Source organism: Hibiscus syriacus, unplaced genomic scaffold (assembly GCF_006381635.1).
Source record: "Hibiscus syriacus cultivar Baekdansim isolate YM2019G1 unplaced genomic scaffold, ASM638163v2 tig00116970_pilon, whole genome shotgun sequence".
Classification (NCBI taxonomy): domain Eukaryota; kingdom Viridiplantae; phylum Streptophyta; class Magnoliopsida; order Malvales; family Malvaceae; genus Hibiscus; species Hibiscus syriacus.
The window spans coordinates 1,358,230-1,375,874 of record NW_024063494.1 but is presented as its reverse complement, the minus strand read 5'-3'; the positions used below and the strand labels follow the sequence as shown (position 1 = coordinate 1,375,874).

General features: G+C 33.3%; 2 long non-coding RNA genes across 2 annotated transcripts; one reads left to right on the top strand and one right to left on the bottom strand.

Annotated features, from left to right (window-relative positions):
• Positions 1-4,731: 4,731 nt before the first annotated feature.
• LOC120191516 lies at positions 4,732-16,352 on the bottom strand. Its single transcript, XR_005522702.1, has 3 exons — positions 16,341-16,352; positions 11,317-11,319; positions 4,732-4,869 (listed from the first exon to the last, which is right to left on the bottom strand). It is a non-coding gene; the product is annotated as an uncharacterized LOC120191516 (long non-coding RNA).
• On the top strand, positions 13,519-16,265 carry LOC120191515. The gene is made up of 4 exons (XR_005522701.1): positions 13,519-13,610; positions 14,914-15,008; positions 15,638-15,680; positions 15,775-16,265. It is a non-coding gene; the product is annotated as an uncharacterized LOC120191515 (long non-coding RNA).
• Positions 16,353-17,645: the final 1,293 nt, after the last annotated feature.

Below are 17,645 nucleotides of genomic sequence, written 5' to 3'. Positions count from 1 at the left end.
GTAACCTTCTTCTCAGGCACTTTAGGTTGGTTAAGAGAATAACACCTGCCAATTCTGGTTAAATGTCCCACCTCACCTATTTCCTCAATTTCTTTTGCTACCTCTCTCATCTGACAATCATACCTCTATGGTATCTGTTTATTATCTTTGTATGGAAATAGAGATGGAGGTGTGATAACCATCTTTGGAGCTACCTTTTTTATCACTCGAGTTTTGGGAGTAATGATTAGGGGACAACTAGCATTGTAGACCCCTTTTGACGACCTTTCAGAAGCACAAATTTCCACCTCCTCTTCTTCAGCAACTTCTTTAAAAAACTCAATTTCTTTATTATCCATTATTTTTTGTACCAGAGCTAGGAAATCAGGACACTATTGTATGACGTGTCCCTCACAATTATGATAATGGCATACCTCTTCACTAATAATTTGTTCACATGATAGACTAGGTTTCAATAATCTGACCTTAATCATCTGAAACTACCCAATGCATGGGTGATTCCACCTCACTAACATTTTTTATAATCTTCATTCATTTCTCTTCAATAATTGCATTAATCCCTACTCCTGCATGGTTCGGTAACAGATTTTGTGCTACATTCGGTTGTTTGCTATCGCCAAAATTGATGATATTCCTCATTCTCAGTCTTTGAATAACCTTCTTAAATACAGTGCAGTTCTCGATGGAATGTCTAGGATTCCCCGCATGGTATTCGCATTGAGCACTAGCATCGTACCAATTGGGATAAGGAGGTTGCATTGGTGACACATGATAAGGTGAAACCACATGTCGGTCATATAATATCTGAAACAGTTCCTTATAAGTCATCGAGATTGGATCGAATTAAGACCTTTCTCTATATTCTCTTCTTTGGTCCCTTGCCATTTGTCTATTATCATTTTGTGTTGATAATCATGTTCCCTGAGGTCGGGTCACGGTGATATTATTAAATTCATATTCCTCACATTACTAACTTCATTTTCCTTCTTCCTCATTGGTTATCTCTTATTAGACTCCCCTCCCTCGAGCTTTCAACTTTTGACTGCCATTTCAATCATTTCTCCAGCCATAACCATATCAAGAAAGCTTTGATAAGGATTACCTATAAGGTGTGTGAAAAAAATGAGCCTTAGGGTATTGATGAAAAGAATATTTGTCTCATCCTCTTCCAGTGGTGGGTGAACTTGCACGACCATGTCCCTCTATCTTTGAGTGTATTGTCTAAAGCTCTCATTAGACTTCTTTTTTATGCCTTGTAACATCGTAGTATGAGCAGAGGGATACCTAGTACCATCAAATTTCTCAAAGTTAGTAATCTTGAACTTTGGAGGCAAAACCAAATCAGGAACTAGACTAAATTCTTTAGCATCAAGTCTATATACACTGGCATCTTCTTTAATAGCTCTTATTTCCCCTTCTAATTGTTTTCATTTTTCCTCATATTGCTTGTTTTGTTCTTTCCTAGCTTCTTCATCAAGATCAGGAACTTGGGGATATTGATGTTCTTCAGGGTGTGAACTAGATCAGGGATAAAAATTCACAAAGGAACAGACTAGATTTATGTGTACTTTCCTAGTATAAACAGGTGTTTCTTGAACATTCTGAGATTGCGTTGGGGTGAACCCTGGGAGGTATAGTGGTCCTTCAGTTATAGTTCCGGGCACAGGGCTTTTTCCATGTTCAGGATTCCTTCCTTCTAGCAGACTTGCAAACTTAGCAAATATTTCTTTCTGAGCATTCAACATGTCTTTTTACATCTTCCTCATATTCTCTTGCAACTCTAGCTGAGTTTTCTTAATTTGAGCGATTTTGTCATCTATGCCTTTCTTATTGGTATTATAAGGATGCTTGAAAGTTTCCAGTATTCTGTCACACAGTCCTTTTGGTTAATATTGATATTTTATTAATGAATATGAAATATATGATTATGAATGAATAAAATGCGGTGCAAAAAAATTAAATGCATTGCAAAAAATAAAAATGCATATGCAAAATGTATAGTGTTAATCTTGGAATGACTCCTTAGAACAACTTTTTATATTAGAAACGAAGTTCAATTACAAGGTTGGAACATATCACAGATAAATCTGCACTATTTCTCTTATTTGTTGTATATGTGCTAGCAACTCCATAATCTTCTAGTTTTCTTCAGCCTCGGGCTCCATTTCTTCACTTACAATAGCAGCTTCATGAGACAAGTTGACCAAATATTGAGTTATTCCTTGAGCATGCTCTAAATAGCAAGTAATGAGGTCATCTCTTTGTTTAACTCTCGCCTGAGCTTACTCCCACCGATAATGCCACTACATACCCCCTCGTAAGGAACTATCGGAAGCTCATTTGCTCGCCTCTGAAAATCCTGAACCATAGCCTCAAGCTCACTCACTTATTTCTTCAGACTTTCAACCTCTCCATGGCTCGAACTACCTTACCGACTACGGTATCGTCGTAATGCATCCTCTAAACTTGAAATCTTCCCTTTCAGTTTCTCATTTTTAGGCTTGATTCGCTTGTAATCTTTGCTCTAAAGAACTTTTTTCTTTCGATAGAACCTTGACCTGATACTTACTTTGCTTGAGCTCTTCTGTACTTTCTCTGGCTTCTCTCTTTAGGCTCGCCACTTCTTGTCTCCATTCAGCAGATGATTTACTTAAACTAGAAGATATATGGGCTTTCACCATTCATTGGTAGGATGATTGAAGCTCTTCAAAGTCCAGTCGAAGTTGCTTCTCAACTTTTTTCAATTTGATCCGCTCTACCCTTCTGAATATTAATCTCCAACTCTTTTTGATATACTTCATCCTCTAATTTTTGCAAAGTCACTCTCTATTGCCTTTTTCTACCTCGAAGTAGCACTTAGCTAGCTCTAATGAAGATGGAACCACTCTTAAATGTTCTTCCATAGACTGAATATTTTCAGGATTAACCATCGGGATGTTATCATTTACTCGATTGATTCTCCACTGTTTGACTCTTGAGATAACTAGAGATCAAAGGTGAACAGATTCACACGACGAGTATATTATCATTCCTCAGCAACCCCCTTGACTTTATCTTTATATTGTTCTCCTTTTAATGCAAACACTGACCCTGGAAATCCCATGTTGCTGGAATGAATTGCCTTGACCCATATTGCCTAGAAACTAGCATAAGTGTATATCCTACAGAACCCCAGATACCTGGAAAAGGAACCCATACTCGCTCTCCACATTTGTAAAGTATATTTGAAGAGTTATTCCACGAAGCTCACCACAATATATCACCATCCCTTATATCCTTGAAGATAACCATTCATTTCTCTTCGGTGAAACCCCCGGGCCATTATTTGGAAAGGAAATCCTTCAAAGACAAAAACCCATCTAAAAAGACTCGTCCTAATGCTCTTTCAACATGCTTGAAGTGACTAAGAATCCATACTTGTAGAATGGGTGCACATCCTATAAAGCGGCATTCTCCTTCGTGTCTACAAGAACTCAGAGAACGAAATGTCTCGGCTAGAATGGCTGGAACAGGGTCTACATGTTTGTCTAATCTCTCAAACAAGTCAACAACTGATATGTCTACATACCCCAGCACCTTCGAAAAAATGAAAAGTCCATAAATCCCTAAAGAAAACAAGTCGAGCTTCTTTCTCTTGTCTGGATGACGATCAATTACTTCTTTCAGAGCAGTCCAAAAGATGCACTAATTGTCTCCTTTGTTCTTGATGTTTCTAACAACGCACTCTTCGCTCATTCCAGTCATCAGGAGCAATTTCTTTTTTAATGAAGGAGTGATTGGTAGTATATCGTATATTCTATCCATTTGAGACCTCGAACAACGAATCAAAGCTCGATACTCCTCTATAGTAGGTGTCAGATCCACTCTTCAAAATGTAAGCACATTAAATCAATCAATGTAATTAAAAGATGAAAACCCACAAATATAACTACTATTATTTATTATGGTATACCAGTATGTTGCATACATATATATGACTATTCGCTATGCAAGTGTTCATGAAATACGAAATACCAATTTATACTACTACAATTATATATATACACATATATATCTACATGTTATATAACACGCTCATGTATATAAGATATAGGAAACAATCATTTGTACATCACACACACACACACACACACATATATATATATATTGTGACTAAATTTTCAAAATGATTCTAAATTTGTATGCATGTACATATGAATAGGAATGGGACCCGAACCCGACGGGTTCCGATCCGATTGGATCGGGTCATGTTTTTTTAAAATTCGGATTCGGTCGGGTCAGGTCGGGTTTTAAATTAAAATATTCGAGTTCGGGTTGGAGTTGGGTTTAGGATTAAAAATATCCTACCCGACCCGAGTACTTAATGTATTATTATTATTATTTTAATTTTTTACTTTCCCTTTGTAAAATTCTCCACCGAGGCACCGACACAGCGACACTCATTGCTGCAATACCTTAATTCTATTTGCCCTTGCTTTCTCTTCTCTTTCTTCACAAGCCACATCAATTATTCCATCAACCCATTTCTCTACTTCAGGTATCTCTCTCTCAGTATATGTGTGTCTCATTGATTTTATTACAAGCTTTTATTTTTTTATGGTTCATGTTCTGTTTTATCTACTTGTTCAAATGGTAGCCACTTGAAAAGGAGGGATAAGATTAAGAAAATTGGAACTTTTGGGAACTTCTTCTTTTGTTTCTTAATGGTATTGAAAATAATTTGGGATGCTTCAGTTAGGACTTTAATGATGGTTTATGAGTAATTAGGAAAAATGGAGCAAAAACCTAATCTACTGATGTTATATTATAATGCGAAGTAGACATGTTTTCTTCTGTTTATAGATTTACTCTGTCATGAACTGTTAATTGCTTTCTTTTATTGTTTTCATGGTTGTTAAAACTTGAATTTTTTAGTATGGAGTAGTCAAAGAAGTGGTGTTTTTTTCCCCTTATAGTAAACCAATTTTGCAAATTTTAAGTAGGCATTCAAATTACTAACGTTGGATGTACAAGGCTCCTAATTCATTTGCAGAAAAGAGTTTTTTAATATTGTCGCAGCCGTCTTTCAAGTGGGCTGGAATTGGCTTTGACTTGAAATAAAAGTATTAAAGTCACCACCGATCATTTAAAAAAATATTTAGGCTGATCGAACACCATCTTACCTGATTTGCGTTTTACCATAAATGTGTTGGGTTCAGAAGTCGGTTACAGTCAATGAAGGATTAGCACCCTTGAACTGCCCTTTCGGTATCATTTAATTTTTCGGTTGTCTTAGTTGCGAAAATTTAAATTAAATTAAAATTTAAAACATTCGATTCAAATTACGTACCTTTGATTGGTTGAAAAGTATCCCTAAAAAGTTGAAAAATAATAAATAGATATTATATAAATCAAAGGAAAAAAAAGAAAAAGAAAAAATATTAAATATTAAATAAATCAAAGGCAAAAATAAAAAATGTTAAATAAAGTAATCAAAAAAATAATAAGAAGTAAAATAAAGAAAATAAAAACATATTAAAATTAAAAAGAAAAAATGATGGTTGTCTTACCTTGAATTTCCCTTTCGGTACCATTTTATTTGCTGGTTGTCTTAGTTGCGAAAATTCAAATTAAAATTAAAATTAAAAACATTCGATTCAAATTAATTACCTTTGATTGGTTGAAAAGTATCCCTAAAAAGTCGAAAAATAATAAATAGATATTATATAAATCAAAGGAAAAATATAAAAATAAAAAAATATTAAATAAATTAAAGGGAAAAAGAATAAATGTTAAATAAAATAATAAAAAATAATAAGAAGTAAAAAAATAAAAATAAATAAAATAAAACATGCTAAAATTAAAACAAAAAATGCTCAAATTAAAAAAAATGAATAACTAAAAATTTAAAGGACAAATTAAAATAAAAAAAGAGCAAGCAAATTATGACAAAAATAGTGACCTAAATAAGAATATTAAAAACCATTAGAACTATTCGAAATAAATAAATAAATAACGTGACAAATGACCAAAATGAAATAAAACAAAACATGTAGCATAAATCATGACAAATAAATAAAATATGAAATTAATGACCAAAATAGAAATATGCGGCTAACTATGAGGGATTAAAATATGATTCACCCTTAAAACAATGACCAAATTGTAAATACGCGCATAAAGTTTGAGGAATGAAGCATGATTATACCTTAATTTAATGACTAAGATGTAATAGACTCCTAAGGTATATGGATCTGTGGGTAATTAACCCGCTACACAATGACCAAAATGCAAAAACATGCTAAAGGTCTAGGGACCTTAGCGTGATTAACCCAAAAATATAAAAGGAGCCATTCTAAATTATTGAACAAACTTGAAACAACGAATATCTCACAAGCTTCCAGAATCACTGCAAGTTCTGCCCCATTACATCGAATTTTCTTTGAATTGCTACATGACTCTGGTGAAGCCTTCTAAGAAACAAGGTAAATCAAATCGAACCACCCCTTTTTTTAGTCTATTTTTTAATAAAAAAATAAAGGAAAACTTGAATATGGAAGGTAAAAGATCCCTCTGAAATGCTATTTATTTCTTTATATTGCTTCAAAAATTCCTGGGTAAAGGAAACGTTTACATTGTTTCGTAAAAACCCCTGCTTGCATTGATTTTTTTCTCTTTCCCCCAAAAAAATAGTAATCACCCTGAATCTCTCCTCCCTTTTTATAGTGCAAACTCTTCCCCTTTTTTATGGTTAAATGATGATGGTGGGTTAGGTAATTAGGTAGGTTAGGTAATTAGGTGGGTAGTGGTGGATTAGGTGGGTAGTGGGTAGGTAATAATTAATAATTAATAATATTATTATAATATTTTTTCGACCCGGACAAAAACGGGTGTCTACAGCTTCCCCTCTTTGCGCATTCTTGTGTTGACACAAATAGGGCAAAGATAAAAAAAGGCAATCAGTTTGTGTCTGATTTTTCTTTTTTGGTTTTGGAAACTTGATATGTTTGTGTTGAGAGCAACTGTAATTGGGCTTCGGGTTGTGCCTGGAATTGGGACTTGGTCTTCTTCTCGATCTAAAGACTTCGACTTGAAAATTCTTCTGGAAAGTAGTTCCTCGATGCTACCATGTGGTTGATGTGTCGTCGAGCTGAATGAAATCGAACTTGACAGTTTTTTGTTGACAGATAGCCCTTCTCGCCTTGAGCTATGCTGAAAATTTGACATGTCCCTGAGCTGAATGTAATCAAACTCGAAGGTTTTGGTTGATAGATAGCCCTTCACGCCTTGAGCTATGATACAAATTTGATACGCCCTTGAGCTGAATGGAATTGAACTCAAAGGTTTGTTGATATATAGCCCTTCTCGCCTTGAGCTATGCTGCAAATTTGATACGCCCTTATGATGAATGGAATTAAACTCGAAGTTTTATTGATAGATAGCCCTTCTCGCCTTGAGCTATACTGCGAATTTGATATGCCCTTGAGCTGAATGTAATTAAACTCAAAGGTTTGTTGCTGGTAGATAACCCTTCTTGTCTTGAGCTATGCTGCCAATTTGATATGCCCTTGAGTTGAATGTAATCGAACTCGAAGGTTTTTTGACAGATAGCCCTTCTCGCCTTGAGCTATGTTGTAAATTTGACATGCCCCTGAGCTGAATGTAATCAAACTCGAAGGTTTTGGTTGACAGATAACCCTTCTCGCCTTGAGCTCTGCTACAAATTTGATACGCCCTTGAGCTGAATGGAATCGAACTCGAAGGTTTGTTGATAGATATCCCTTCTCACCTTGAGCTATGCTATAAATTTGATATGCCCTTGAGATGAATGTAATCGAACTCGAAGGTTTGTTTGTGGCAGATAACCCTTCTCACCTTGAGCTATGCTGCAAATTTGATATGCCCTTGAGCTGAATGTAATCGAACTCGAAGGTTTTGGTTGACAGATAGCCCTTCTCACCTTGAGTTATACTGTAATAGGATTGAGAGATAACCCCTATTATTACAGATGACTCATTTGTTGTGAAACTAAGTCAATCCATTAGGGCACGATATCATTCATCGTGAAGTTTAAATCGTGGATGAACCTTCGCTGTGAAATTGAGCTTTGAATTAGATATCCTTCATTATGAAGTTGAAATCTAATCTTGTATAAGTTGCATTGTTTCGAGTCCAATATCCTTCGTTGTGAAGTTGAAATTGACTCTGAATGAAATTGGAAAGTTGTTTGTTGACAGATAAATTTTATCGACTTAAGATGTGTTGCAAATTTCCTCTAAATGAAGGATGGCCCCCCTTCGCGGGTCTAAGCCAATCATAATTCTTTAGATGACTCCCCTTCATGGGAGAGCCAAGTGGTAAATTTGTCAACCGGATATCATCCGTCATGGAACTGAAATCTGGCTTGAAAATGTTAACTGAAAAACTAGACACTCGTCGTTGAGTTAAGCACTGGATCCGTTCTGAATTGGCTCTCGAACCCGTCAGAATTTGATTCTAAGATCTGTCGATCTTTCAATACATCAAGTTGGTGTAGCTCCTCGTTGCTGAGTTAAGCAACCACCATAGATTTCTGAAATTGCTTTTGAATCGAGTATCTTTCATCTTGAAGTTTAAACTTGACTTTAAAGCTACAAAAATTATGTATGCGAACAAAATGATAAATGTGATGCTCTTTAGTATGTCTAAGATGTATGCAAAATGAATTAGTTCTTGTTTTATCTCTTAGATAGAGCCTCATTCTTTGTCTACTAGTTCCTGCATATGGAGGAAAGGCTTTCAGAAGATCTGATCGTTCACATCAGTATGTTGAATCCCCAAAGATACCCCAACATTTGATGTTGAATCTCCAAAGATGCCCCATCACTCGTCATTTCTTGCTTCAACACTGATTCTAAGCATGAGCTTTATGTCTGAGAGCCACATGTCATCTACCAAGATCTACTCCAAAGAGATTGTCTTGTTTAAGAAACGTTTTTCTTCTTCTTTTATTTTCAAAAGTCTGAAAATATCAATTAAAAGAGTTTTGAAGAAAAAATGTTTAATCAAAGATTTTGAGAAAATATTGCCCTTTTTTAGGTTTTACAATTGACGAATCATAAAACAAGAGTTAATTGGATATCAGAGAATTAATTACACTATTAATTCTTCAATAAATTATAATTATTTGAGAAGTGTCAAGATCAAAGCTATCTTTGGGAAATGGTTAAGTAAGGAAAGAATAAAAAATCTCAGTTATTGTGTTTGGTCAAAAGTTTGACATTCTTGTTTCATTGATGCTCACTGATTTGAAGGGGTAGCTTGTATGCTCCCCTACTGGAAGTGTTCTCTAACTCATAGCTTTCATGGTCACACTTGGATTGTGTGATGCCTTAACAAGGAATTTGTGTGATCGTCTCAGCTGCACAATTTTTATATTCGAGTCGCCTTTTCAAGTTTTCAACTCGAATCCTCCTTTGGTTTTAAGACGTCATTTAGAATTTACGTCTTAAACCCCCCTTTTTATTTTCTATATCATACATTAAATATTTTAGAAAACTTTTTGCAAATAAAAATTAATCCTGATGGGCTTGGATGAAATCTGAAGATAGTCTCTTATGTTTAGAAATCCATGTATGATTATAAGGGACTTTTAAGGCACGTAATGTAGGCAATGGTTCATGTTATGAAAGAAAGGATAAGTAGGCCCAAACAAGTGTTTCAGGGTATTGAACCAAGGATCAATTCATTCTGATGCCTTCAATCCTGTCTTGCTCACTTTGAATATGCTCGTATATGTCTCTCTTGATTTTCTTCGGATGCTCCATGGTCTTCGAGTGAAGTGATTCTGGAATGATTGTGCTTGATCAATATTATAATTTGAATCCGATGCGTCATTTGAATCGAGCGAATCTTTATATATGCGTCTTACCTTCTTTTTTCCTTCGCTTGTTCCTTTATTTTTGTTTCTCTTTTTTATTTTCTCTTTGCTTTTTTCTTTGTTTTTTTTGTCTTCTTTTCTCTTTTTGTTCTTGATTAGATCTTCGTACTTTGCATTTGGTTCATCTTTTGGTATCTCCTTTGGATTGATGTCTTCACTCATGTGAGCAGATTTCTTCCACCTTGCCCCAATGTGAAGGGTGATCCTTGGTTAGGGTTGAATCAGAAGAAAAATATTATAGGCTCAAAAGGGGACAACAAGGTATATATATATATACATATATGGATAAATGAAACAAAACCGTTCAGCATCTCATACACAAAAGTCCTCACATAAGAGGTATCCTGAGGGGGGTATATTTTCAGAATTAATTTTATTCAAATGAAAACAATGTAATTAATGCATGATAGAATTATAAATTAATTCTTCTTTCTGCTTCTTGCTCCCAACATGTCTCAATGTTCAGGCTCATCTTCAGGAAGTTGATACGAGATGTCCCACATTGTGTCTTCTTGCAGGAAGGTTCACGTTCAAGTAAACATCTTGTACCCAATGCTTTTAGGTTTTATTAGCAAAAGAAAATGTTTGTTTCGCGTCTAAGAAGACAATGATGTGACTTTATTAGCTCGAAGAAAGGTATGTGTATGTCTTTTTTTGTATCAAAAAGATAAATGCAATGTTTCAAGGTTGAAAAGAATGTTTCAAGGTCTCAAAGAGAGGGTATTTCAAAATTTGGCTCTTTGGTAGTGACCATGAATTATTTTGGGTAAAGAATCGAGAGATTTTATTTTGGGGTTTTTAGACGGGGTAAGACATGTCTAATCTTTCCATATGACAAAAATTCATAATTCTTGAATAACTAAAAGAATCCTCAATTCATTTAATATTCAAAGAACTAAAGATTAAAACTCGTTCAATTATTCACTTTAGAATGTAGCATAAATTCAGTAGTTTAAAAGATTAAGTAAACATGAAAGATCAAAAACGTATTCAAACAAAACAATGCTCTCAGTGCAAATGGTAGATGCAATGCCCCCTTCTTCGATTGTTCATGCCCCTAAATCCATCAGGTTTTGGATCTTGCGCTTGAGTATCTTACAGTTCTCAGTGCAACTGATTTTAGTTTTTTTCTTTAATTGTTAAAATCTTTCTTCCATGTGGTGTCATGTGGTTAAGACCACTTCATAGAATCCTCCATGAAGTAATTTCAAGTTTATGAAAATGTTTAAAATGAAATGTAGATGCAAAATGCATGAAATGTTCGAAGCGTTGATCCGAAAACATGTATGTTATTATAAATAATCTTTATTGGGATAAAAGTGTTATTTATTAAGAGACAAAAACATCCTAAAGGTACATTCTGACTAAGTCTTCTAGACCCGAAACAGGTTGACTAGTCTTCTGCCTTCGTCTATCACTGGCTGAATACCCTGCTGAACTGCTCTGGCTTCTCTGGCTAAACTGTGCAAGTGATGAGCTATTTTTTGTACTTGTTTCCAGAAGTATCAATGATTACATCTCTGGCTTTCATCCTTTGTTGAGCCTGTCCTCTAACGAAAACGCCATTGGAGCCCTCCATCTATAGGAGTTATTCAAAGTTCATTTTCTTGTTTGTCAACAACGGCTTTCAATTTCAGCTATCATTTCTCCATCTTGTTCTTGTTGTATTTGAAGGGACTCTCTAGGTCAGTAACCTTTTTCCTCATCTTGCCCTGCAACCTTTGTCAACCCATGTTTGGAAAGTTGACTTTTGATGTACTTGATAGTGGGCATCACGTCTTGAATGTGACACATAGTTACCTTGCAGATTGTCCTCTGCGTTTTTCATCTCCCTTTGTCCGTTAATGCAAATTATTTATGTTTAACGAACACATTTTTGTGGATCAACACCTCTTGCATTATGTTATGCCAATGCAAATACAATATAAAGAATAAATGGAAAAATTAAAAAAATAAAAGAAGAGAGATAAGTTAGTGTACACAAACAAAAGAAGTGAAATTAGTTAGTACAAGTAAGACAATTGGTACAGATAAAAATTTCATTCAAAGATGAATATAACACCTACCCCGTCATGATATCTACCGAACATGCTTTAATTAAATAACATTCCTACCCGGACATACTATCTACCCAAAATGATTTTTCAAGAAATTAATTCTAACCGCATATTTGTTTAGTTAGCATGCTTTGAACAGAAAGTAAAATTGCCCCCTTGGGCTTGCCAGACCTTAGTCCTAAGCCCATTACAAGCTTGTGTGAACTAAGTTAAACTCAAGAGGATATATTCCCTTATGCCCAAACGGAGAATAAATTCAAACGAATACATAAGGTATATGAATCACGAAGGTTACTTGCTAGGCTCCTACGGAGAATAAATTTTCACGAAAGTGTCGCTTTCACCCCCACTTAAAAATGGGTTTGGAGCTTAGGTATAGAGCCTTAAATGGAAAAAAGTTTAATAAGCTAAACCATTGGGGGAAAAAAGTCAGTAAAATTATTTATTTGAAAAGTAATCAAAGATAGATAATTAGAATCGAATAAATAAATTAAAACTTAAATTTTATTTTCGCTTAAAAAGACAACTAAAAATTAATTATGGCCTAACTCACTTACCTTATTCCTCAGCAGAGCCGCCAAATTATTGCAGGCATATTTCGGGTGGGCCTGGAATTGGGCTTCGACTTGAAATAAAAGTGTTAGAGTCGCCACCGATCATTTAAAAAAATATTTAGGCTGATCTGCGTTTTACCAGATATGTGTCGGGTTCGGAAGTCGATTACAATCAAGGAATGATTAACACCCTTGAATTTCCCTTTCGGTACCATTTTATTTGCTGGTGTCTTAGTTTCGAAAATTCAAATTAAAATTAAAAACATTCTATTCAAATTACTTACCTTTGATTGGTTGAAAAGTATCCCTAAAAAGTCAAAAAATAATAAATAGATATTATATAAATCAAAGGGAAAAATATAAAAATAAAAAAATATTAAATAAATCAAAGGGAAAAATAATAAATGTTAAATAAAATAATAAAAAATAATAAGAAGTAAAAAAATAAAAATAAATAAAATAAAAACATGCTAAAATTAAAAACAAAAAATGCTCAAATTAAAAAAAATGAATAACTAAAAATTTAAAGGACAAATTGAAATAAAAAAAAAGAGCAAGCAAATTATGACAAAAATAGTGACCTAAATAAGAATATTAAAAACCATTAGAACTATTCGAAATAAATAAATAAATAACGTGACAAATGACCAAAATGAAATAAAACAAAACATGTAGCTTAAATCATGAAAAATAAATAAAATATGAAATTAATGACCAAAGAAATATGCGGCTAACTATGAGGGATTAAAATGTGATTCACCCTTAAAATAATGACCAAATTGTAAATACATGCATAAAGTTTGAGGACTGAAGCATGATTATACCTTAATTTAGTGATTAAGATGTAATAGGACACCTAAGATATATGGATCTATGGGTAATTAAACCGCTGCACAATGACCAAAACGCGAAAACATGCTAAAGGTCCAGGGACCTTAGCATGATTAATCCAAAAATATAAAAGGAGCCATTCTAAATATTGAACCAACTTGAAACAACGAATATCTCACAAGCTTCCAGAATCGCTGCAAGTTCTGCCCCATTACATAGAATTTTCTTTGAACCGCTACATGACTCCGGCGAAGCCTTCTAAGACACAAGGTAAATCAAATTGAACCACCCCTTTTTTACTCTATTTAAAAAAAATGGAAAACTTGAATATGGAAGGTAAAAGACCCCTCTGAAATGCTGTTTATTTCTCTATATTTCTTCGAAAATTCCTGGGTAAAGGACCCGTTTACATTGTTTTGTAAAAACCCCCTGCTTACATTGATTTTTTTCTCTTCCCCCGAAAAAAATGGTAATCCCCCCTGAATCTCTCCTTTTTTATAGTGCAAACTCTTCCTTTTTTATGGTGAGATGATGGTGGTGGGTTAGGTAATTAGGTGGGTAGTAGTGGGATAGGTGATTAGTGGGTAGGTAATAATTAATAATAATAATAATAATATTATTATTATTATAATATTTTTTTTACCCGACAAAACGAGTGTCTACAAATATGTTGTTCACCTTTTCATTTTTGTTCGAATCGAACAATACACGGAAAACTTTTTCTGGGTATTTCCTCTTTCATAGTTTGTTATGTTGTTAGTATAAATGAACGTCGGTTAATACGCTGGGTATTTCCTCTTCAAAACTTCATCTATATTAACCCTAGTTAGTACTGAAAAGTTCGTTGTTTTAGATCTTAAATTACGTGGATTTGTGGTGTTAGGGTTTTCAATTACTTTGATAGCTACAGAATTTTGTAGTTGTTCTTTGATTTTTTTTAAATAGATTAATAACATGAGTTGAGGGAGAAATAGCATGAAATGAAAAGATCATTTCGTGAAACACAACATCTCGAGACACCGCAGTAGACTTGACCTTGAAAACATAGACTTTGTATCTCTTCATCCCAACAACATAACCAAGAAACATATCATGCAAGGCTCTTTCTGAAAAATATCCTAATGAACTTGAAAAAACATAAACATTTAAACATCTTAAGATGTTTATAATCTGGAATATTAGTATATTATACTTTATAGGAAGATTTGTTTATCCAAAACAAGAGAAAATAAATTGTTGATGATATAGGTGGCTGTGATTAAACAATCATCTCAAAAACGAATAAGAAACTTAGACTAAAGATAAAGAGCCCTAACAATAGCAAAAAGATGTTGGCGTATCCTTTCAACGAAATTATTTTATTGTGAAATTTCAAAACATGAGAACTAATGAACAACTCCCAAAAAAAACAAATGATTCAGTGAATTCAATTCAGGGGCATTATATGATCGAAAAACTTTAAAATCATAATTAAATTGTCTTTTAATCATTTTATTAAATTTTGATCTGTTGATATTGAGAGGTGAATCATATTAGATGATTGCAATTGACATTGTGTTAACATTGTCTTCAGTGTCAATATCGTATTCCCTGAAGTGAGTCGGAACTTCGCCGGTGGTGCATCGTTACTTTTAAACCGAGGACTATATTTTCCAGTAGAATTCTATTGTGAGTCATCTAAGGCTTCAGAAACAGAATTATTTGTATACATTGGGTTATCCATTTCAGTATTATATTATATTGTATATGTTGAGAACCTTGCACCTTATTAATTTGCCCAAGAATGTCCCATACTAGTTACTAACTCTCAACACATTGGGTTATCCTTTTTAGTATTATATTATATTATATTGTATATGTTGAGAACCTTGCACCTTATTAATTTGCTTGCACCCCCAGTGAAAAATCTAAAATGCTATGTAAAAGCTGTTTTAGATGGAAATGAAATCAGCTGAGGACTCGCATTACAAATACAGCTGATTGATTCGCTGGAAAGTGGTGGATGATGTTTAGTTTGGTAAATGTTATTGTTTAGTGGTAGGAAAGAAATTTTGATAAAAAGATAAGACCTGCATCTGATAATTCTGTTAGAAATTTAAAGAAAATGGAACTAGAATTTAAATGCATAAGCCCAAGATTTTGATTTAATTACCCTTTATGATATTCTTTATCATTATTTGTATACATTAGTTACAACTTTTGATTTAAGTTTACGAGAAATGAATGTCCATCACAATTTTCAATTTTCAATTGTTTTCTAAGATATTAATTGATGTCTATATTATTTTTTGTACAAGATTTGAAGAGGCGGCGAAAATTATGTATTTCAACTACAAAAAGGTTATGTTCTGATGTTAGAACACGATGAAATTCTACCTTTTTGATGCTCCAAACAACTTTATCTTATAAGGATGTTTTTGCTCGTTGTGTGCAGTTACGTCATGATCCTTTGTACAAGCACTTACCAACTGATGATGATTGGGCTTTTGCATCGGTGATTTGTGATAAGCTGAAGTTATTCTACGAGATCACCGAAGGTTTTTCAGGTACAAAATATACAATAAAAAAATCTTTATTTTCCGATTATTTGTAGGATTAGGGTGGCATTGAATGGGTGGATTACACATAGTAATATCATTATTTCGAGAATAGAAAAGTAAATGTTGGAGAAATTTGAAAAATATTGGAATGATATGAATGGTATCATGGGTGTTGCCACAGTTTTAGACCCAAGGTACAAAACAACATTGTTGGAGTATTACTTTGAAAATATTTATGGGGTTACTATTGAACATGAAGTTGAAAGAATTGTGCAACTATGTCGAGATTTGGTCACAGAGTATGAAGAAAGAATGACCTCCTCAAAGAATGAACCTCAACCCTTCAACGGTGCATCTTTGGATAGTGTTTCAGTTGATTTGGATAACCCGGTGATTTTGATGCTTATGTTTCAAGGAAGAGACAAAATAAAACAAAAATCAGATTGAGTTAGATCGTTACTTAGAAGTGGATGTTATTTTTAGGACGTCAGACTTTGATATATTGACTTGGTGAAAGACAATTGGGTCACAATTTCCTATATTGCAAACTATTGCAAGAGATATTTATGCCATTCTGGTTTCTAATGTTGCTTCGGAGTCTACTTTTGGTACAGGAGGAGATTGGTGAATGCACAACGTAATAGACTTCATCCATCAACTGTAGAAGCTTTGGCATGTTGTCAAAATTGGCTAACATTGAGTTAATCAACTAACAACACCGAAATTCTTCTGAAACCATTATATGAATGAAAATAGTTAATTAACTCATTGTTTTCCTTTTTGTGTTTTTTTATCTAGTGGAATAGAATATTAAATTCATTAAACAAAATTAGGAGCTTGAATTTCAGTGTTGTTAGTGGAACAAATGTTGTTGAGAGTAGGGGTAAAAAAAGTCGATTCGATTAAAAAATTTAATTTTTTAACTTGATTTGATTTGTAATTTCTTAAACTTGACTTGACTCTATAAATTTCAAATAAAGTTTGAGTTATAAAACAGAATTCGAATAACTCAAAATTTTATAATAGTTAGTATTGATTTTCAAGTTCAAGTCCAGTCCTTCAACACTACATGATATATGAATATCATATAAAAAAAAGAAATATATATGTGATTATAGAAAGCCGTTTAAATTGGAATCAATTAGTACCATAATATTACAAATATTTACAATTAAATTTAAATATAAACTCAAATAATTTGACTACATTCGAATTTCATAAACTTGAATTGACTCGAAAATTTTCAAATAAAGTTATAGAATAATATTTATCAACTCGAGTAACTCGAAATTTTTTGACTTGACTCGATTAAATACTCATTCCTAAATAGGAGTGTCACATCTAAAATAACTTTTATAATATTTGATTACGATTAATCGGATCGAATATCGATAATTAAAAAAATATGGGTTTAAAATTTAAAACACAAACTTCAATCTTAAAGCACAGGTGTGGGCAAAGCTTACGAAGAGTAAAAGCAAAGCCAATCCCCCTACTACACCAATTTTACGTGCAAGCAACTCTCTTTGAAACTATACCACAAATGCCTCAAAATATATAATATAACATAGGGTAAATTTTGTATTTAGTATTTAAAGTATTAGTTTTGATCTGTTTTAGTACCTAAACTTTTAATTTTTTCAAAATCATACCTAAAGTTTACTTTTTGTTTCATTTTAATACTCTATCGTTAAAAAATTAACACGTTTAATACATAAACTATCAATTTTGATCTATTTTAGTACATAAATTATCATTTTTTTAA